This window comes from Tupaia chinensis, unplaced genomic scaffold, assembly GCF_000334495.1.
Source record: "Tupaia chinensis unplaced genomic scaffold, TupChi_1.0 Scaffold000146_1, whole genome shotgun sequence".
Classification (NCBI taxonomy): Eukaryota; Metazoa; Chordata; class Mammalia; order Scandentia; family Tupaiidae; genus Tupaia; species Tupaia belangeri.
Genome location: NW_006159616.1, coordinates 15,152,440 through 15,173,089, shown reverse-complemented (window position 1 = coordinate 15,173,089; position 20,650 = coordinate 15,152,440). Strand labels below are relative to the sequence as shown.

Sequence of the window (20,650 nt, the reverse complement as noted above, 5' to 3'; positions counted from 1 at the left end):
CCGCAATCCCTTCTCCTCCATTCTCCTCTTGGGATCTTGGGCACACAAGCACAGTGCCCAGTGTGAGGTTAAGTCACTGGGTCCAGGATTCAAACCGCAGTCGACTACATGGGAGTCCGGCGATATAGCCATTATGCCAACTGCTGGTCCCTCAATTGGTTTCTCGATTGAGCTCTTCAACAATTTCCTTTTCTATTCTGCAGACAGGGTGCTTCTGTCAAAAGGCTAATGACATGTCAATTCCCACCTTACAATACTTCAATGACCTCCCATTTCTAGTGAATAAAAAATCCAAATCCTTACCAAGATATGCAAGGCCTTTAACTTTTTCTCACATCACTCTCCTGCACTTTCCACCCAACACTACCCTTCCTTCAGTTCCCTGAACATACTATACTGAGTCCACCCAGAGTGCTATTGCTATTCCTACTGTCTACACTGCCCTTCTCTCCTGGCCCAGAGTCTCCGACTCTTCTTTCAGGTCACACTGCAACAGTAACTTCCAAGACCTTTCTTTCCAAATGAGTACGTTAAATTCCTTCCACAGCATTTTCTACAGAGTAATTTTACATTTATTTCTGTGATTTGATTAATTTCTGTCTCCACCTTCCACAGAGATTCACCTTAGACAACAGTTGCCACCTACTGTATATCCCAGCCCCTAATTCACCGCCAGACACATCAAGATGAGTAATAAATGACTTCTGTCCTCTTTCCCTCTCATACACTGGATCAATAAGGAGGGTGTCATGATTAGACTTTCATTCGGGGAAGAAAGTCTTTTGTGAATAAATAACTAATGTAGTACTTAAGTTGGCTCATAAACCATAAATGTCAACAGGATAAGGAAAAGCAAAGAGAAAGACCATCCAGGTGGCAGGAACGTCACTTAATGGCATGTTCATCAGAACAGCTGTCCTTGATGGCAGCCGCTAGTGGAAGAAGCAGTAGGAAGCAAGTTTAAACAGAGAAGGTGGAAGAGATCATGGAAGTCCCTAAAATAATAATGCAGCTTACACTCACTGGGCATTTAATATGCACTAAGCACTTTACAAAGGTTAACTTACTTAAACTTCACTCTAAGCATTGTGACAAAATATTTATCAGCCCAACTGGGACATACCTGAGAGTGAAAAGAGACACGATATTATGCAGGGAAAAAGTGCTTATGATCATCCTAATTATAGCCCTATTCAGCAGTAACTATTTTTTAATAGTTATTTTATTTATTATTATTATTTTAAATTGGCTATAGGGCATATGCACTCAGAGAAAGAGAGAAAGCAAGCCACCAGGTCCAGGACTCGAATCAGGCAGCCATGTGGGAATCCAGTGCCTTAACCACCATGCCACCTACTGGTCCCAGTTGTATATTTTACCAATAAAGAAGTACCCAGAGAGAGGTTGAACAAGTTAACCATGATCACACAGATTTGTATTAGACCTAGGATATAAACGCAAGCCACTGAGTCCAGACCCATACTCTTAACCACAGCGTATCCTATTTTAAATGACATGGCCTTGATACTCATGTTATCCAGTACAGTAGAATATGTGAAGAGGGTCCCCTTGCAGTCCACTAAGAAGAAAACAGCCTTTCAGAAACATTCATCTCATTTGGCAGGAGGAAAGATTTTCCATCAAGAGTTGTTAGTGGGCCCAGCCACAACAGTATGCTACTAGAACACTGCTCCGCAAGCTAGGGTCACATGGGAGCGCCAGTTTCCATCCAGTCCTACCTAAAGGTTGAGCACAATGGTGCATACTTGTAATTCAGCAATCTGGCAGGCTGAGGCCGAAGGATCACAAGTTCAAGACTGGCCTGAACAATGAAAGAGACTTTAAGAAACAGACACACAGTGGCACGCACCTGTAGTCCCAAGGGAGGCAGATGCAGAAGTTTCAGGATGGGGTGAGACTCTGTCTTTAAAAATAAAGAGGGGGGCCAAACATGGGTAGTGTGTGCATGCATGCCCAAAATCCTGAGAGAAGACTGGAGACGGTACTGTGGCATGGCCACCCCCCTGGAGTGATTTCTCACTTTCCCTCTCTCTCTCTCTCCGGTGAGCACATGTGCCCTAGTACAAAAAAAAAAAAAAAAAAAAAAAAAAAAAAAGAAAAATACAAAAAAGAAAAAAAGGGGAGGAAAGAAAGGGAGTTGTTAATAACATTCCAACAAGCTTGCTGAAAGCTTAAATAAGGAAAGAAGCACTTCAAGTACTTCTGCCTTTGTCATTTCTTCATTTATTGTGTTTCCAAAAATGTGTCAGCATTCTTCTTTAGGACCAAAATGAGACAGTCCAAGAGTGAAGACCTAAGCAAAAGACCTACTCTACTGGGGCCTGCCTCCAAGAACAGCAGCTACAGCCACCCTTCACACAAGCATGAAACCACAGCAGGCTACAGCTGAGTGGCTTCTCTGCTTTAACGAGAAATCAGTTTTCCTATCCTGTTCCTTTCCTAGCGTGCCTAGGAAAGAATATGTGATGACTTTCACTTTGGAAAGGGAACTGTCATTCCAACATTTGTATGCACTGCCTTCAGTAAGGTGTTCTCATAAACAGCAGCAACCTGCTGCAGAAAATACCTCCAAATATGCAAGCAGATTACTGACGGAGCTGCAAGAAAAGACTGAAATGTGGAGTCAGCAGATCTGTAACCTTATGCAGACAACCTGAAAACTGGTATGGTACTGAGAGCTGTTTTTCAATCTTGTAAATGAAGTTCCTCCCCCCTGACCAAATCCAATCACATAAGCAAATGGCTACACCTACTCTGCACAGTTAAGGATAATAAAATATTTTTTAGAGAGAGATTTTTACTATAGGGCGCATGTGGTCACCAGAGAGACAGAAAGGGAGAAATGACCACCACCACCACCCCCCAGGTGAGATGGCCATGCTGCATCCCTTCTCTTCTATTTGCCCCTTGGGATTCTGGGTACACAAGCACATGTGCCCAGCATGAGTTCTATGTCACTGGGTCTGGGACTCAAACCGTGGTCGAGGACATGGGAGTCCAGCGACATAACCATTAAGCCATCTGCAGATCCCAGGACAATAAATATTTAAACTCAATCAAGCCTGTTAACAGTTCATATACTCATTCTCAGAACACACAGCTTACTGGAAGAACCTGAAGAAGTGTGAAGGGATACATGGGTCAAATTCAAAGACCAGCCCTTGAGGTTTCAAGGCAGAAGAAAATACAGAGTGAACCTTTTCATCAGAAGCGGGTATGATGCTGAGAGGAGCACTTCCTCATCTCATTTGAAGGCCTGAGAAAACTGAGAACTAAAGATTGGCAGACTCTTAAAAGATAAAAACTAAAAGTGGTGGACTCTGACAAGTCTGTTTCTTTACAAAAGACATGCTAATAACAAAATATGGAACCACTGACAAGGGTGGGAAAGCACCCCAAACAGCAAAACTCTAGGTTACAATTAAATCAATTTAAAGTTAAATAAAAACAACATATAATCTTTATTATTTGAAACAGAGATTCCCAAAGATGAGGTACTCCAAGTTCCCAGTAAAAGTCAAAACCTTGCCTTTCATTAAAGACACACAAATTCATGTGAAAAAGCAATTGCTTTACATATATATAAAAGATGTTTTTACCTTAGGGCTCGTGCACTTGCCAGAGAGAGACAGAGACAGAGACACTGGGAGGGAATGTGAGAAATCTCCCCACAGAGGGGATGGCCACACTGCAATCTCTTCTCCTCCTGGGATCTTGGGCACACAAGCACATGCACTCAGCATGATTTTCAAGCCACCGGATCCAGGACAGCAAAACTCTAGGTTACAATTAAATCAATTTAAAGTTAAATAAAAACGACATATAATCTTTATTATTTGAAACAGAGATTCCCAAAGATGAGGTACTCCAAGTTCCCAGTAAAAGTCAAAACCTTGCCTTTCATTAAAGACACACAAATTCATGTGAAAAAGCAATTGCTTTACATATATATAAAAGATGTTTTTACCTTAGGGCTCGTGCACTTGCCAGAGAGAGACAGAGACAGAGACACTGGGAGGGAATGTGAGAAATCTCCCCACAGAGGGGATGGCCACACTGCAATCTCTTCTCCTCCTGGGATCTTGGGCACACAAGCACATGCACTCAGCATGATTTTCAAGCCACCGGATCCAGGACTTGAACCGGGGTCAGCCATGTGGGAGTCTAACAACGTTAACTGCTACACCATCTGCTGACCCTGCTTTACTGTATTTTTCATTGTGAAACTTTTGCCAGTTACATATAGAATTTTACTGCCTAGTGCACTGCTACCTGTAGCTGTATCCCTTCTCTTCAGTGGGGTTTGGGGAGATTCACTGCTCCCTCTAAACAAGAGCCTCTAAACTGTGGTACAATCAACATTTGGGGCCAGATAATTGTTTGTTGTAGGGGGCAGTGCTGGGCATCGGTAGCAGCATTCCTGGCCTCAACCCAGAAAGATTCTAACAGCACAGCTCCCTGTCCCAGTCTCCAAAAATATCTCCAGATACTGCTACCTAGCCCCTGAGAAGCAAATCAGCTCACTGTGAGAATCAACCAACAGTGTTGAGAATCAACTTGGGTTTTTTCTTTTAAAATAATTATTTTACTTAATCTTATTTATTTATTTACTTATTTTAATTTGACAGGGGGGAGGAGAGAAGTGAGAAAGCAAGCTGCCAGGTCCTGGACTTGAACCACAGTCAGCCATGTAGTGAGTCTAGCACCTTTAACCACCATGCCACCGGCTGGCCCCAAGAATCACCTTGTTTTAAACGAGTTCTCTCTCTACTGCAGTTTCCAAAGAGTTAAGCATCTGTGCTGATTTACTCAAACTTATGCCCAATATGGAATTCATAAAACACTATTAAAAAAATTAAAATGTACTCTGTTCTTTATTCTCTGAAATAAACTGAACTAACCCAAAGTGTTGTCTGAAACTGACGTCTAAAACAGAATCAAGAGAACAGAAGGAAATAGTTTGAAATTTGGGGGTTTACTGACAAGCCCTAAAGATTTTTTGGAGCACTATTACTCACTGTTATTTCTTCTGGTTATGGGGCCAAGAGAAGTGTTCTGCTCTCATACAAATCAGCCAGGGTCCATAATGCCAAGGGCAAGGGAAACCAAATGCCTATGAAACCAAGTTCCTGATCTGAAAGGGAGAAAGAATTCCTAAACTCACTTTTCACAAAGCATGACCAAAACCAGAAAGCAAGAGTGGAAAAGACATAACATAAAACCCAAGCAGGGGGATAAATAAAATGTGGTGTATCCACACAGTAGAGTATTATTTAGCAATAAAAAGAAACAGCCTACTGATAAATGTTCAACATGGACAAACCTTGAACATTACGCTAAGAGAAAAAAAGCCAGTCACAAAAGACCATCTATAGTACGACTCCATTCACATTAAGTGTCCAGTAAAGGCAGATCTACAAGTCAGAAAGCACATCAGTGGTTGCCCAGTGCTCAGTGGAAAGGGATAGACTACTAAGGTTACAGGGATTTTGTGTGTGTGTGTGGGTAATGAAAATGTTCTAAAATGACTATAGTGATGGTTGTAATATCACTGATTTTACTGAAAGCCTTAAATTGTATACTTTATAGAGGTAAATGACATGTGAATCATTACTCCTTAATGGTTACAACTATCATCACATCTTGATAAAGCTGTTTAATTTTTAGAATTGTTTTATTTAATTTTATTTATTCATTCATTTACTTTAATTTGACCAGAGAGAGACAGAGAAAGTGAGAAAGCAAGCTACCAAGTCTGGGACTTAAACCATAGTCAGCCATGTAGGAGTGCCCAGCACCCTAACCATCACACCACCTGCTGGTCCCTAGAAAGCAGTTTAAATACACACATGAACAGCAACACTATAAACTGAGGCTTTGCTGCCAGTATAGGAAGATGTATCAGACAGTAAAATTCGTAAGGATAAGCTCTATCTCTACAACTGAGAAAAACTACCTTTCAAAGCTGCAAAAGTATAACTAATTAAACACAAAGAGTTTTATTTCATGTAATGCAGAAAATGAAAGAACCTTCTTTGGACCACAGGAATCTTTAATATGCAGGAATTCTTTAACAGCCTCACTACCTCTCTGCACGTGTTCAAAAGTAGATAAGTTGAACAGGGTTTCTTTCAGTCTGCAGAGCTCCAAGATTCAAGGTAATTTGCAACCATGGCACATAAGCTCTCAGCATGGTGAAAAGAAATGACACAGTGAATTTTATACTTAACCTAATACAATTACATGTCACATATATATGAAAAATCAAAAGCATTCAAAACACATTTCTAATACATGGGTTCAAATTCTATCTAGAGAAAAATAGAACCTTAAAACTCACCTGAGCAGCCCTTCTAAACACTTATAATCTTTAAGTCTTAGATGAAAAGGCAAAATAGGGCTGACAAAAGCAGAAATCTTACCCAAAATTCAATTTGCAGTTTTCTATGTGTGAACCATTTTAACTGGGTATGTTTCTCTCTAGGTTGACCAATAAGCTTGCCATCTTTGTTACTCTGGTGTCACTCAGAGAGAATGACAGAACAGGTACTAGAATGATTCAAGTCCAGAAACAGCAACTAATGAATTACCAGGAAGGGTGGTGGTAAGGGGGTGTTCCAGGGCCTGGACCACAACACCTACACGTCATAGCTGAAACACTCATCAGCAAATAAACATCAATCTCCAGAGCAGATTCTCTAACTATTCCTCTATTATTCCAGCAAAATTATACTGAGTGAGCACTAGCTGCCAAGCACCAGCCTAGGAGCTACAGATACATGTGTGAGCAGGACACACACAATCTCTAACCTCAGGCCGCTTATATTCAAGGAAAGAGGCAGACAAGAAACAAGTGAACAGATTCTTAAGATATCAGTTGCCAATTCCTGAAAAATAAATCTGAGTAAAGGGGCCATTAATTTAAGATAGTCACTGACAAGGAGTCATTTGACTTAGAGGAAGTAAGGTGCAAGTTAAATGATTATGGGCAGAGAGCATTCGGGGTAAAGGCCTGAGCTGAGGCAGAAGCATGCCTAGCATATCCAAGCAACAGAAAAGACCAAGGTGCTGAGCAGTCAGAGCAAAGAGAGTGGAGAGAGAGGGAGCTGAACCAGACATATTCAAATAAGAGAAAAGCTCTGGCAGCATTTTGCATAGGAAAGTAACCATCTGAGTTACATTTTAACAGACTCCCTCTGGCTCAGTTAGAGTTGGGAAACTATTAACTTAGGCAAGGTAATAGCAGTGAAGGTGTTAAAAAATGGTAAAATTCTCAATACATCCCTAAGCAATCCATCAAAACCTGCTGATACACTGGATGTGGCCAGGGAGAGGAGAGTCAAGAAGAGGAACACCTTAGCACCTGAAAGAGTAGTGATGCCCTATTCTGATAAGGGGAAGAGAAGGACAACTGAGAATTTTGTTTGGCATGTGTTAACTGAGACCACCCAGTATATCCCCAAGCAGAGACATATGTGTAAGTGGAAAGGTCAGAAACATCCAAGGGCTGGCAAGTGGTGAAGTGGTTAAGGCACTGGAGTCCCACATGGCTGACCGAGGTCAGACGACCCAGTGGCTTGAAACACACAGGTGCAAGTGTGTGCCTTCCCAAAATTCCAAGAGGAGAATAAAAGAAGGAATTGTGATGTGGCCATCCCCCCAGGAATGATTTCTCACTTTCAGTCTGTCGCTTTGATGAGCACACCCACTCTACAGCAGAAGTCTATTTAAAAAATTTTTAAATTAAAAAAAAAAAATGTCCAAGGCACATATAAATTTTAGCCTCTTCAACACATAAGCAGTACCAATAACCATGAGGCGAGAAAATATCAAAACTAATTACTGAAGATGAACTATTCAAGATGGTGAAACAGTATTTTGAAACAAAGATAAGAAAGTTTCTGATCTATCAGAAAAGTAGCAAGGCTAGGCCTGTATCAGAGATAAAAATAATACACTGTTTCATGCAAAAGAGATAAAAAATAGCACACTGTTTCATGCACAGTGAAACTGACTATCTATGTAACAGTTACTATGGACTACACCCCCCATATTAATGATGTTACCAAATGCTGCATTTTTAATAAAAACCCAGGCAGATACAGTCCTGGTCCGTTTTCATTCTAGCAGACATATAGGATGAGAACAACTCCTCCTGCTGTTTCATGGGGAAATACACCTGTCCAAATGAGGACTTCCGCCTGACATTTCTGGACTAGAAGAATTCAGAAGGAAAACAACTGTTCAGATTTTCATCTTGCAAACCAATAAAAGAGTTACTGCATTTTAAGAAAGTAGCTTTGGGAAGAGTAGGTGGAAGTTAAGGCAGCTGGATCCCATATGGCTAAGTGCATGGTTCGAATCTCAAACTAGGCAGCTTGAAAATCATGCCAATGAGTGTATATGTGTGCCCCAAATCCAGAGAGAATGGAGGACAAGGGATTGCAGCGTGCCCATCTCCCTTCACTTCCCCTCTCACTGTCTTTGTCTCTCTCTAGCGGGTACACATGCCCTACAGCAAAAATCTGAAGAGGGAGAAAAAAGAAAGTACCTTTTGGGCTGACCCTGTATCTTAGTGGTTGAGAGAGCCAAATTTCACGTGGCTGTGGTTCAAACCCAGTCACAAATGGCTTGAAAAACACAATGGGTGCACTTGTGTGTTAATCCAAAATCCCAACAGGACTGAGAAATGGAGAAGGGATTACAGCATGACTGTGACCCATGGAGAGGGTTTCCCTCTCTCCCATTCTCCCTCCCTCCCTCTCTCTCTCTCTTTTTCTGGCAAGCACATATACTGGCAATTTAAAAAAGGGGGAAGGGGGAAGGCAGTCTACAGTCTGGTGGTTTAGAGGCTAGAACCTAAGTGGCTGACCACATGGTTCAAGTCCTGGAAATGGCAGCTTGAAAAATACACTTGGCCTAAGTATGTGAGTATCAAATATCCTGACATGAGGGAGAGACAGAGAAGAGACCGTGGTGTGACCATTCTCCATAAGGAATACTTTCTCACTCCTCCCCCTCCCCGTGTATCTCTTGAAGGGAGCACATAATCCCTCTGGAAAATTTCTCTTAAAAAAGTTAACTTTCATAACTTTTTTCCCCATTAGGTTTTTGCAGTAGGGTGCACACATCAATGGAGAGAGAGAGAAAGGGAAAGTGAGCAATCAATCACTCCCCGCCCCAAAGGGATGGCCACACCACTTTCTCTTCTCAGGATTCTGGGCACGCAAGCACATGTATCTGGCATGATTTTCAAGACACCAGGTCAGAGACTCAAAACAGCAGTCAGCCAAGTAAAAATGACCATATCACCTACTGACCATATCACCTACTGACTTCCAAAACTAACATTTTTAAGTGCCTAAATTAAAATTTTTAAAGTTTATTTATTTATTCCATGACTGAGAAAGACAGAGGCAGAGACACAGAGACGCAGCATCATCCCCAGCGGGGTCACAATGCCGTGACCCACTCCTAGTCTCCACCAGCCCAGATCGTGGGCACACACATGCCCAGCGTTCACAAGGAAGTCTCTGGACTTGAGCCAGCAACCTTCCCACGTCTGCCTCGCTGAGTGTTGCCTTGTACCCTGCACCACTATATGGTCTCCAAACTGAATTTTTTAAGGTCCACATGAAAAGAAAAAAAGAGAATATGCAATAACCAAGCACATAAATTCAAAACAGAGGTTCAACCTAAGGAAAAAATATTAGGTTTAATAAGTTCACTAGAAATATTTAGTTGGTATCACAATTTTAATCAAAAAAGAAATTAGGTCAAATAGTGTAATATTTATATATGCTTCAGGAAAGTTTATTGTCTTTAAACACTTAATATGAAAGGCTTCATTGGATCCCAGCTCTATCTGCATCATCACAAGAAATTTACAATTCCATTTGTGAAAGAAAGCAAGTTCTAGGTTTAAGTAACAATCTTGTTCTAGATATAAAGATATATTATTACCAAATTCTAGTTAATGACACAAATGACATTTCTAACGAGGAGGGGAAATGTGATATTATCCTATCATATGCCACCTCCTCCTGTATGAAGGAATTTTTACACCACAGTGGAGAAAAGGCAACTACGAAAAAAGCAGCACAGACCTATTCAATGTCACCTAAGCTCCCGCACACCTTAGGTGACAATACTCTTCCTTAGGTCCTTAGGTAATGCCTAAAGTGTTACTCAGATATACTTGGCTTCTGGTCCCAGTATGCTAGCACCATTGTAAACATCATTGTAGATGGTATTTAGAGTCTCCTCTCAAAATAAAAATAACTTTCAAGAAGACAGGAGCAAATTTTATCAGATGTTTACAACAGAATTCTTTTTTAAAAATTTATTTCTTTATTTGTCATGATTTTCAAGCCACCCAGTCCAGGACTTGAACCACAGTCAGCCATATTGGAATCCAGTGCCTTAGCAACCACGCTACCTGTTGGCTCCTTTAATTCTATTTGCTCATGATAAAATATCAATTCTATCTACAAAACAAAAACAAAATAAACAACACGTAACATATGTGCTAAGCAACAATCAAAATTGGCAGACAAATAACCCTACAATCAGAAGTAGGTAACAATTTTTTTAAGAGGTTTTTGCCATAGGGCATGTGTGCTCCCCAAAGAGAGACAGACATAATGAGAAGGAAAGAGAAATCACTCCCATGATGGATGACCACACCGCAATCCTTTCTCCTCCATCCTTCTCTCCTGGGATTTTGGGTATGCACACATACACATCCAGCATGATTTTCAAGCGACCAGATTCATTACTCAAATTACAGTTGGCCATGTGGGAATCCAACATCATAACCACTATGCAGTCTGCTACCTTCCTGATAAAGGGAGCAGTCGAGAATAAATATTCAAGAATAAAATAATTCCTATCATTCTAGAGGAGTTTAATTTGCTTAAGACAACACGTTTTACCGAATATTATAATGGCCTCACATCATAAATAATATACCTCAGTCCTGTTCAGCATTTAACATATTTTTTTAAATGAAAAATTTTCTTAATCCTCTGTACAGATCCACCTGGAAATAAAAAGAGAATGTCATCCAGTCTACATCATGGGTTTCCAATATAAGCATGATATTCTCTAAAATGAATTATCTGTTAAGATCTTGGAAATAAGATCATTACTTAAAAAGAAAAACAAAACTTGGGACCAACAGATGGTATAATGGTTACATTGCTGGACTCCCATGTAGTCGACCATAGTTCAAGTCCCAGACACAGCAGCACAGACTCACGCCATGCGCATGTGCATGCATGCCCAAAATTCTGAGAGGAAAATGGAGGAGATGGGATTGCAGCACGGCCATCCCCCACTAGGGGGTGATTTCTCGTTTTCTGTCTTTCCAGTGAGCACACATGCCTTATAGCAAAAAAAATCTTTTTTAAAAAAAGAAAAAAACCTACTGAGCCAGCCCTGTAGCCTAATGGTTAACAGAATTGGATGCCACATGGCCAACCTAGGTTCAAGGGGTGGCCCAGAGGCCTGAAAAATGCACTGGGTGCATGTGCCCCCCAAATCTTGACAGGGTGAAGAAAAGAAGATTGGCATGACCACACCCCATCAGGAGGTGCTGTCACCCTCAACCTCTCTCTGGTGAGGGCTTGCACCCTCTGGCAATTAAAAAATCAGAAATAATGAAAAAGTAAAACATTATTTCTGAAACAAAGGACTCCAAAGTATCACATAAAACAAACTAAGTATCTTATTTCTCCAAAGAATGGGGTGAGAAAGCTTAATTTTCTAAATATTGCTAGATTAAAACATACCTAAATTAAATCTATAGGATTACAATTTAAAATGCAAACTTTTGTTTAATAAGATGTGCAAAGTTATCACTTTTTCTACAGGTAGTATCCTATGAGAGGCCTCATCATGACATTTTTAACTATTAACACAGCCCTGTTAAGTATCACTAGCTAAGGGAGAACCTTTTGATTTATGGAACTCAACTTTTCATCAGTAGGAAAAGTAATTCAAGGTTTAAAGAAGAGAGGGGCCAGCAGGTGGTGTGGTGGTTAAGGTGCTGGATACACCCACATGGCTGACCACGGTTCAAGTCCTGGGCAGGTGGCTTGCTTTCTCACTTTTCTTCTCTCTGTGTGTCTTTCTCTGGTCAAATTAAAATTGAATAAACAAATAAAGTTAAATAATTCTTTAAAAAGAGAGAGAGAGAGAGAGATAGAAGAGGGGGCATCAGATGGCATGGTGGTTAGGGTGCCGGACTCCCTACTTGTCATGTCACAGTTCAAGTCCTGGACCCGTGGCTTGAAAATTTACACCAGGTGGGAACCAGCAGTTAGCGTAATGGCTATGTCGCTGGACTCCCACGTAGTCGACCGCGGTTCGTGTCCCGGACCCGGTGGCTTAAAACTCACGCGGGGCGCGTGTGCGTGCGTGCCCAAGATCCCGAGAGGAGAATGGAGGAGAAGGGATTGTGGTGTGACCATCCCCCCTGGGGGGTGATTTCTCGCTTTCTGTCTCTATGTCTCTCTCTGTCTATCTGGCGAGCGCAAGTGCCCTACAGTGAAAATCTCTCCAAAAAAAAAAATTTACACCAGGTGCATGTGTGCTCAACATCCCAAGGGAAGAACAAAGAAAAATAGATTGAGGTGTGACCATCTTCTCTGGGAGGTGTTTTCTCAATTTTCCTCTCTGTCTCCATCTCTCTCCAGGGAGCACACACACCCTATGGCAAAAGAGAGACACACACAGAGAGAGAAAACAGAATCATATCATTAGAGCTTTTCCAACTCAGTTTTTTAAATATGAAAGCAGCTGAATAGGACCACACCTATGAATAGTAACTGATAACACTGAGCAGGACTGGAGGTAGAGATGGCATTTCTTTCATGAGTAGATCTTCTAATAAGACTTGTGGTCACATGTTGGCAGGCTTAATTGGTACCTCACAGCTATTCTTTTCTAAGCTTTCATCTCATATAGTATAAGATAAAAAGACTTAGAGCAATTGCCAGATAAGGCAATAAATAAGGTTTGTATCCCAAATGTCCAAAGCCAAGTTTTCTTGACAAACTTCCTCTATTTTGTTGTTGAGGAAAAACGAAACCTATAAGCAAATTATTCATTCCATGCTCCCAGTCACAAAAATATCAGCAGCTCAGTTTATTGCCCAATTTAAGTGCACATTGAAGACCTCAAGTCTCTAGTGACCTTTAAGATCACCTGGAAAATGCAAGCAAGGCAATATTCAACACTAGAGAACATAAATCCCAAAAGCAACTGACAAATGTAAATGGAACAGAGGGTTACAACAGTATTCTCCAAAGAAATCCTCTTTCTCACTTCAGCAAACAGAGGAATTTCTTCTCAAAAGCTTTCAATAGAAAAACTGCCACTTTGGATTAAAGTTAATTTGATCCAATCTATGGGAGCTGGGGGAAGTGTACAGATCCCCCCTTTACCCTCCCTCAGTGCTTTACTTTGCATATTCCAAACTGACTAACATCATGACTGACTACCTAGAGATACATGCGGTTTTCAGCAATTGGTAATTTACCATACTTTTTTAACCAGCTAAGTATGTCTTTTGCTTCTTTCCTATAAGTCTGTCATTTTTGACACTTTTAAACAAATGACATAACACAGAAGAAGTAGGAAATATTTTTAGAATCTCACAGAATCTTATAACTGAGCAGAATTTACCATACTTTTTTAACCAGCTAAGTATGTCTTTTGCTTCTTTCCTATAAGTCTGTCATTTTTGACAGCTTTTAAACAAATGACATAACACAGAAGAAGTAGGAAATATTTTTAGAATTTTACTGAGCAGAAAAGACAGTAAACATAAAAGGCATCTCTTCCTGTCAATGAAAAAAACACACAGAAGCCCCCAATAATACAGGATTGACTTTAGGCATCATGAGAGGGCCCCATTACCACATCTAAACCTAAGCCAGTTCTACTCTCTCTGCTTCTGCTTCGATCAAAAACATTACGGTACACCTTTGTTGGTGACATTATTAACCTTCTCTTTGGATTTCAGGCTTGGTGAGTGAGATGAGAATGAAAGTACAAGAACTGAATTTGCCAGTCTTTATCTCTAGTCTCGACAACTGGGGATAGGTAATGTATTAAAGCACATTAACAAAATGAGAAAGAGAAGTAAAGCAAAAGGTCTGAATGGGTGTTTGATAAATGGGGGAAAAGATTTTAATTTTGAGGAATTTTGAATCTGAGCTGCCTATTACAGGGTCATCCAGACTTAAGTATCTACTAGGGAACTGAAAATACAATCTGACACTGAAGAAAAAGTCCAAATCGAGGACATGGACATGGGAGTCTGGTCATCAGCATATCTCCTATACAGGAACAACGAGAGGGCGGGAGAAGAGCATGAAATAAAGAGAATCAGAAAGCCTTATGCACTTTCCAAACAAAATTCCTCTCGAAAAGCATCTGCCTGGGACAGGCAGCCCCAAATCAGTAACATCAATAATGATACCTTTGGTGTAAAGTAAGTGTAGGACAAGTTGCTTATAAATACTCTCTCAAGGCTGGCCCCACAGCACAGAGCATAGAAGTTGTGCATAGAAACTCAAGCACCATGGAGAGAAAGCTGGAGCTCACATGGCCTTCTGCAGTTCAAATCCCAGCCTCGGACGTTTGAAACACACCAGACCTGTGTGCCCCAGATCCTGACAAGATGGAGTACTGGAGGAAAAAGACCTGCAGCATAACCACATGCTACTGGAGGATGCTTGCTCACTTGCTCACACTAGCATATACAGTGCCCTGTGGTAATAGAAATAAATATCCTTAACCATTTACAATGTATATTGTCTTACAAAGGGTCTAAAAAGTCTGAAAGCAAAGTGTTCAACTTGGTTATCAACAAAATCAAAAGCCCACAGCAAGTTTTCCAGTACAATTCATCTCCTCAGTGTAAAATATACATATATATATATAATAGATATAGATATATCTATTATATATATATATATACATAAAAGATCAAGGCCAGTTCTCATACCTCTTTGGAACAGTATATGAGATAAAAGTATCAGAAACCTTAAAACTTAACTGTACATAACTAACATTAGGAGTTGGTGGGACTCTTACCTTCACCACCAATCATCGGGTTTTAGAAAAGTAATCCAAGATATTCTACTGGCCGCTCTTTTCACAACAGAGACAAAACTGAAAATCACCATAATATGGATGGGCCCTTCACAAAACATTCCTAATGGCAAGCCCAAAGACTTAGCAACACAGTCAGGTATTCTTTAGTTGATTATAAAAGTAAACTTCCAATCAGCATTAATAGAAAAGTCAACTCTTGCAAGAAGACGAAGTCAAATGTTAAACTCAACTCCCAAAAAGGGAGAAGTGGCAGGGAGGGGAGCATAAAGAATAAAGAAAAACACCTAAAACCACCTTACAATACCAAGGCAATGGGAGCACTCCTGGCCTCGGTGTGTCCCTAACCCTACCTGGGCTCCAAGCCAAGGGTAAAAGGTAGACTCTCCCTGTTGTCACTAAACAGTGCAAGTCACCCAAAGGGATGCGTGCCACACAGGGTAGAGAGAACAAACAGCAAATGGTGTCTGTCACTGGTCACTCCTTCAAATTACACAAACCAGGAGAAAACGTTTGGGGAAGTTTTGTGAATCTTTTTCTCCATTCCCGTTGCCCTCACTTACATTGGATCTCAATTATTATTCTCCGTAAACAAACAGGAATGTTGCCTACACTGTCTGGTTTTCTTTTCTTTCTTTCTTTTTTTTTTTTTTTTTTAATTTTTTGCCATAGGGTACCTGTGATCCCTGGAGAGAGAAAAAAAGAGGGAAAGTGAGAAATCACCCCAGGGGGAGGGGATGGCCATGCCACAATCCTTTCTCCTCCATACTTTTCTCAGGATTTTGGGCATAAACACAGACGCAACTGGTATGATTTTCAAGCTGCCAGGTCCAGGACTCAAGCCATAGTCAGCCATGTGGGAGTCCAGCGCCTTAACTGCCATACCACCTGCTGGTCCCACAATCTGTATTTCATAGGTTAGCATTCTTGCTTATGTTACTGATGTACAAATACCTTCTTATTGACCAACAGTTCACTGTAAGGCTTGACTGCAATTACACACTTGTCCCTGCTATCTTTATAACCATGAGCTAGCTAGTCAAGCTCTCTGTCTAGACTTCAATGTTTTCATTAATAAAATGAAGATGACACTAATCTAACATACCCTATGTGGCTGTGAGGAATAGTAAAATAATCTATGTAAAACACTAACCCACACCATGCTCAGCAGATACAAGATGCTCAATAAACATCAGTCAACGTGCTGATAACTAGAGATGTTTTTCATGTCTTTAGAATCCCACAGCTCAGAGGCTTTCAATAAACATTTTGCAGAAAACAGTATGTAAAAACATGTAGCTGATGCTAGGGAAGCTCTTTTACTTTGTATTGCTAAATGGGAGGAGTGCTCAGCTCACCTTAAGAAGCTTGACTGAACTCTTCATACCTCTAGAAAATGCCTTCACAGCTTGTGGGAACCTGCCTTCTCCACACCAACCCCACTCAGGCCACAGAGGCATGGTTCCTGGTTTCTGCTTAGATCTACCAGGACAGGAACTGTGCCACATTTACCTTTGAAAGCAACTGAATATTTGATGAATAAACAAAATCCACTAATTAGACTTCATTTTTCATTATCCATTAATAAGTTTTACTTAACAATCAAAGAACACAGAGTCTTGAAGCAGAATGGCATGGCTCTCATTAATGCTTTTTTAAATACATTAAAAATAAACTACCTTAGCATTTTTAAGAGGTTTTTTGCTATAGGGTACGTGCACTCGCCAGAAAGACAGAGAGAAACAAAGAGATAGAAAGTGAGAAATGAAAGTGAGAAATGACCCCCAAGGGAGATGGCCACACCACAATCCCTTCTCCTCCATTCTCCTCTCGGGATCCTGGGCACGTACGCACACGCGCCCAGCATGAATTCAAGCCATCAGGTCCCGGACTCGAACTGCGGTTGACTACATGGGAGTTCAGCGACATAGCCATTAAGCTAACTGCTGGTCACCCTTAGCATTGTTTGAAACATCAAAATATAACTGTCTATCTCTCAATTATAATGTCTTTATAACTCCCTTTTTCATTCCCACTTTTTCTAAAATGAAATACAGGAAAAAATGGGCTGTCCCTGTAGTTCAGCAGTTAGGCACTACACAGAGGAAGCCACATACCACATGGTTGACTGTGGTTCAAATCCTAGCCCTGCTGGCTTGAAAAGCATGCCAGGTGCAGGATTTTAATGGGACAGAGAACTGGAGAAACAGGGATTGCGGCATGACCGGGCCTTTTGTGGCAGGCTCTTTTTCTCTCTCTGGCATTTAAAAAAAAAAAAAAAAAAAATGAGAGAAATGAAAGAGAGAAAATATAACAAAGCATGTTTTCACAAAACTAAAATGTGTCAGGAGCCAGACAGTGGTACAACGATAATACATGCAACTCTCCAAGGCACTTTCAAATGGGAAGGTTCCTAGTTCAAGTTTGGGGACCTCCCTAAATATCCCAGGTTCAGGTTCATGCTTGCTCAAGAGCTATGGCTGGTTGGGGCTGCATTACAGAAACAAGATCCTGTTGGGGGTGTCACTTGCCCCTTTCAGACCCCCACCTCACTGGATTGCTAATGGGGAAAAAAAATAGACTAAAAACACACACAAGAGAATTCTCTAAGATCTTATTCATTTTATAGCTATGGGAACAATTAAAAGCTTTAATCTAGGGCTATGACGGCCAGTTTCACAAGCTTATCTGGCTTTCCCCCATTCTACCTAGTCTGTATGAAAAGGACATTGGTGTCACATGACCATCCACGTGGCTATTTAAATTAACTAAATGTATCATGTAGTTTCTTGGTTTTATCTGCCACATTTCAAATACTTAACAGCCACTTGTTGCTAGTAGCAACCATACTGGACAGCCTCGGCACAGATCATTTCCATCATCACAGAATGTTCTCTTTTTCAAAATAATTGGGAGCAGTTGCTGCTGAGCATCTTCTGAACCAGAGCAATGAGAACTGCGGGCAGAAGTGGGCCTACTCCATCATGATGACCAGCGTGCTTAAGACAGTGTACAGCCTGCAAACCCCCCTGTGCCGAGTGGCGGCCTGCACGCAGACACACAAACTCGAGCCAATTCTAAGAGTCTATTACCTGTTAGGACCAAGGAAGTCGATGTTCCCAGGTGCTTTCATTCAGCAGACTCTGAGAATGATGTTACAAGAACAGCCAAACCAAACAAGAGAATGGGCAGGTGAAAGCTGTAGACACAGCCAACAGGAGGAACATGAAGAAGAGCTACAAACCATTGAGAAAGCAAAAGTCAGAGGAAGAACTCAAGGATAAGAGCCAGCTCTTACAACATGCAGTTGCACCAGAAGTTGACAGAAACTCAGGGAGAGCTGAAGGACCTGACCCAGAAAGTGGAGCTGCTAGAGAAGTTTCAGAACAACTGTTTGGCACATTTGGAGAGTAAGGGTCTCAACCCAGTTTTAGGCAGTGAATCTCTGACATCACAGCAAGAATCTACTACAGATGACACGAGCTCTATGTTGCTGTTAGAAACGTTGCAAGATGAGCTGAAGCTTTTTAATCAAACAGCCAAAAAGCAGATAAGTTACAGGCTTTGAAGGTAAAGTTGAAGATGCAAGAAGAAAGATCCTGATTTCTAGAACAGTAAAGTGTACGTAATGGTCAAGTAAATGATTTTATAGCAGCCCTCATGGAAACGGAGCAGCTATTATAAATGTGAAAGGCAAGTGGTCAGATGGCTCCCATTTGGAGAGGAAGCCACTCAGGACATCTTCTTGGTCATGCTCTTCCAGGACTCACCGTCCCCAGAATGAAAAGTGTCTGCAGTAGGAGAAAGGACAGTTTATGCTGGAGTGAGTGGTGGTTCCTCCTTTAAGAAAGTTCTCCCAACCTGATTGGTCACCTCTCCTGAGCCTCACATACTTGAGACTCACAAGATGGGGAGGTGGCAACTTGAGTGGTCTTCCTAAGCAAAGCAGCAGCCCACCAATAGAATACAGAGATTGAATCAGCCACAGCCAGAGAATCTAAAAGACCACATTCAGATTTGCAGAAAGAAAACCTTCATTATAGTGGAGTGTGGGTGCTTTGTGGGAGATAGGAAGGAGGAACCACGCTGTGCCCTCCTAGCCTGGAACACGTTCTGTCCCATCCTGGCTGGGCTTCTGTACCTCACTGTAACTTTGTGACCTTGGAAGTTTCTGAAAGTGTTGTTGGCTTAATAAATGGAGTAAAGTTATAGATGGTAATGACACCTACCTGAAACATTATGCCTTGGAGCTTTTCATTTTAATTATTTCTGTTTTTTAAAAGGGGCCTCTTTTGCCATAAAATTTCTGTAAACTTTCTTTAACAAAAATAATAAGTATTATTATTATTTAATTTTATTTATCATTATCATATTTTTTTTTGGAGAGCTTTTTGCTACAGGGCATGTGCGCTCACCAGACAGAGACAGGGAGACAGAAAGCGAGAAATCACCCTCCAGGGGGGATGGCCATGCCACAATCCCTTCTCCTCTATTCTCCTCTCGGGATCTTGGGCACACATGCACATGCGCCCTGCGTGAGTTTTAAGCCACCGGGACTGGGACTTGAACCACAGTCAACTACATGGGAGTTCAGCGACATACCCATTATGCTAACTACTGGTCCTTCATTTTCATTATTAATTTGACCAGAGAGAGACAGATACAGAGAGAGAGAGAGAGAGAGAGGAAGAGTGAGAAAGCAAACTGCCAGGTCTGGGACTTGAACTGTGTGGTCAGTCATGTGGGAGTCCAGCACCCCAACCACCACACTACTGCCAGCCTCTCATAGGATGTTCTTTTAACACTGCACTGAATGGACTAGCAGATGGTGCAGTGGTTACAAGTACTAGATTCCCCAAGGGACCAGCAGATGGCATAATGGTTATGTCGCTGGACTCCCACATAGCCAACTGCAGTTCGAGTCCTGGACCCAGTGGCTTCAACCTCACACCAGGAGCGTGTGTATGGATGCCCAAAATCTTAAGAGGAGAATGGAGAAGGGATTGCAGCGTGGCCATTCCCCCGGGAGGTGATTTCTTGCTTTCTGCCTTTCTAGCGAGTGCAAGTGTCCTACAGAAAAAATTACTCTTTAGGGGAAAAAAAAAAAGGTGCTGGATTCCCACATGGCCAATTACAGTTTGAGTCCCAGCCCAGTGACTTGAAAATCACAAAAAATAAATAGATAAATACATTTTTAAAAAGACTGTACTAATCTCCATAAAGTAAAAATAATAATAACTCCATTTCATCAATAAGTCACTCTTTTTAAATCAGGCCTAACTGCTTCAAGTCAAAAGTATGTACAAATGTGAGCCCAGGCGCTTTATCCTTGAATCTCACAAAGGCAATAGATTACAGTTCTTAGAAAAGATAGCAAGAGTCCCATAGCAATCTCAGGTTTTATTCTTCCATTCTTTAGGCAATTTACACAACCTGACCTGAGGAAAAAAGAGCAAGAAAGTATTTTTCTCCGCTAGACCTTTATCCAATATAGTCACATCTGCCA

The 20,650-nt window shown here is 41.2% G+C and overlaps 1 protein-coding gene and 1 pseudogene across 1 annotated transcript in view; one reads left to right on the top strand and one right to left on the bottom strand.

The window, feature by feature from the left end:
- Positions 1 to 20,650, bottom strand: part of RERE (arginine-glutamic acid dipeptide repeats) — a 545,831-nt gene that overhangs the window by 356,552 nt on the left and 168,629 nt on the right.
- On the top strand, positions 14,334 to 19,170 carry LOC102481502 (small kinetochore-associated protein pseudogene; annotated as a pseudogene).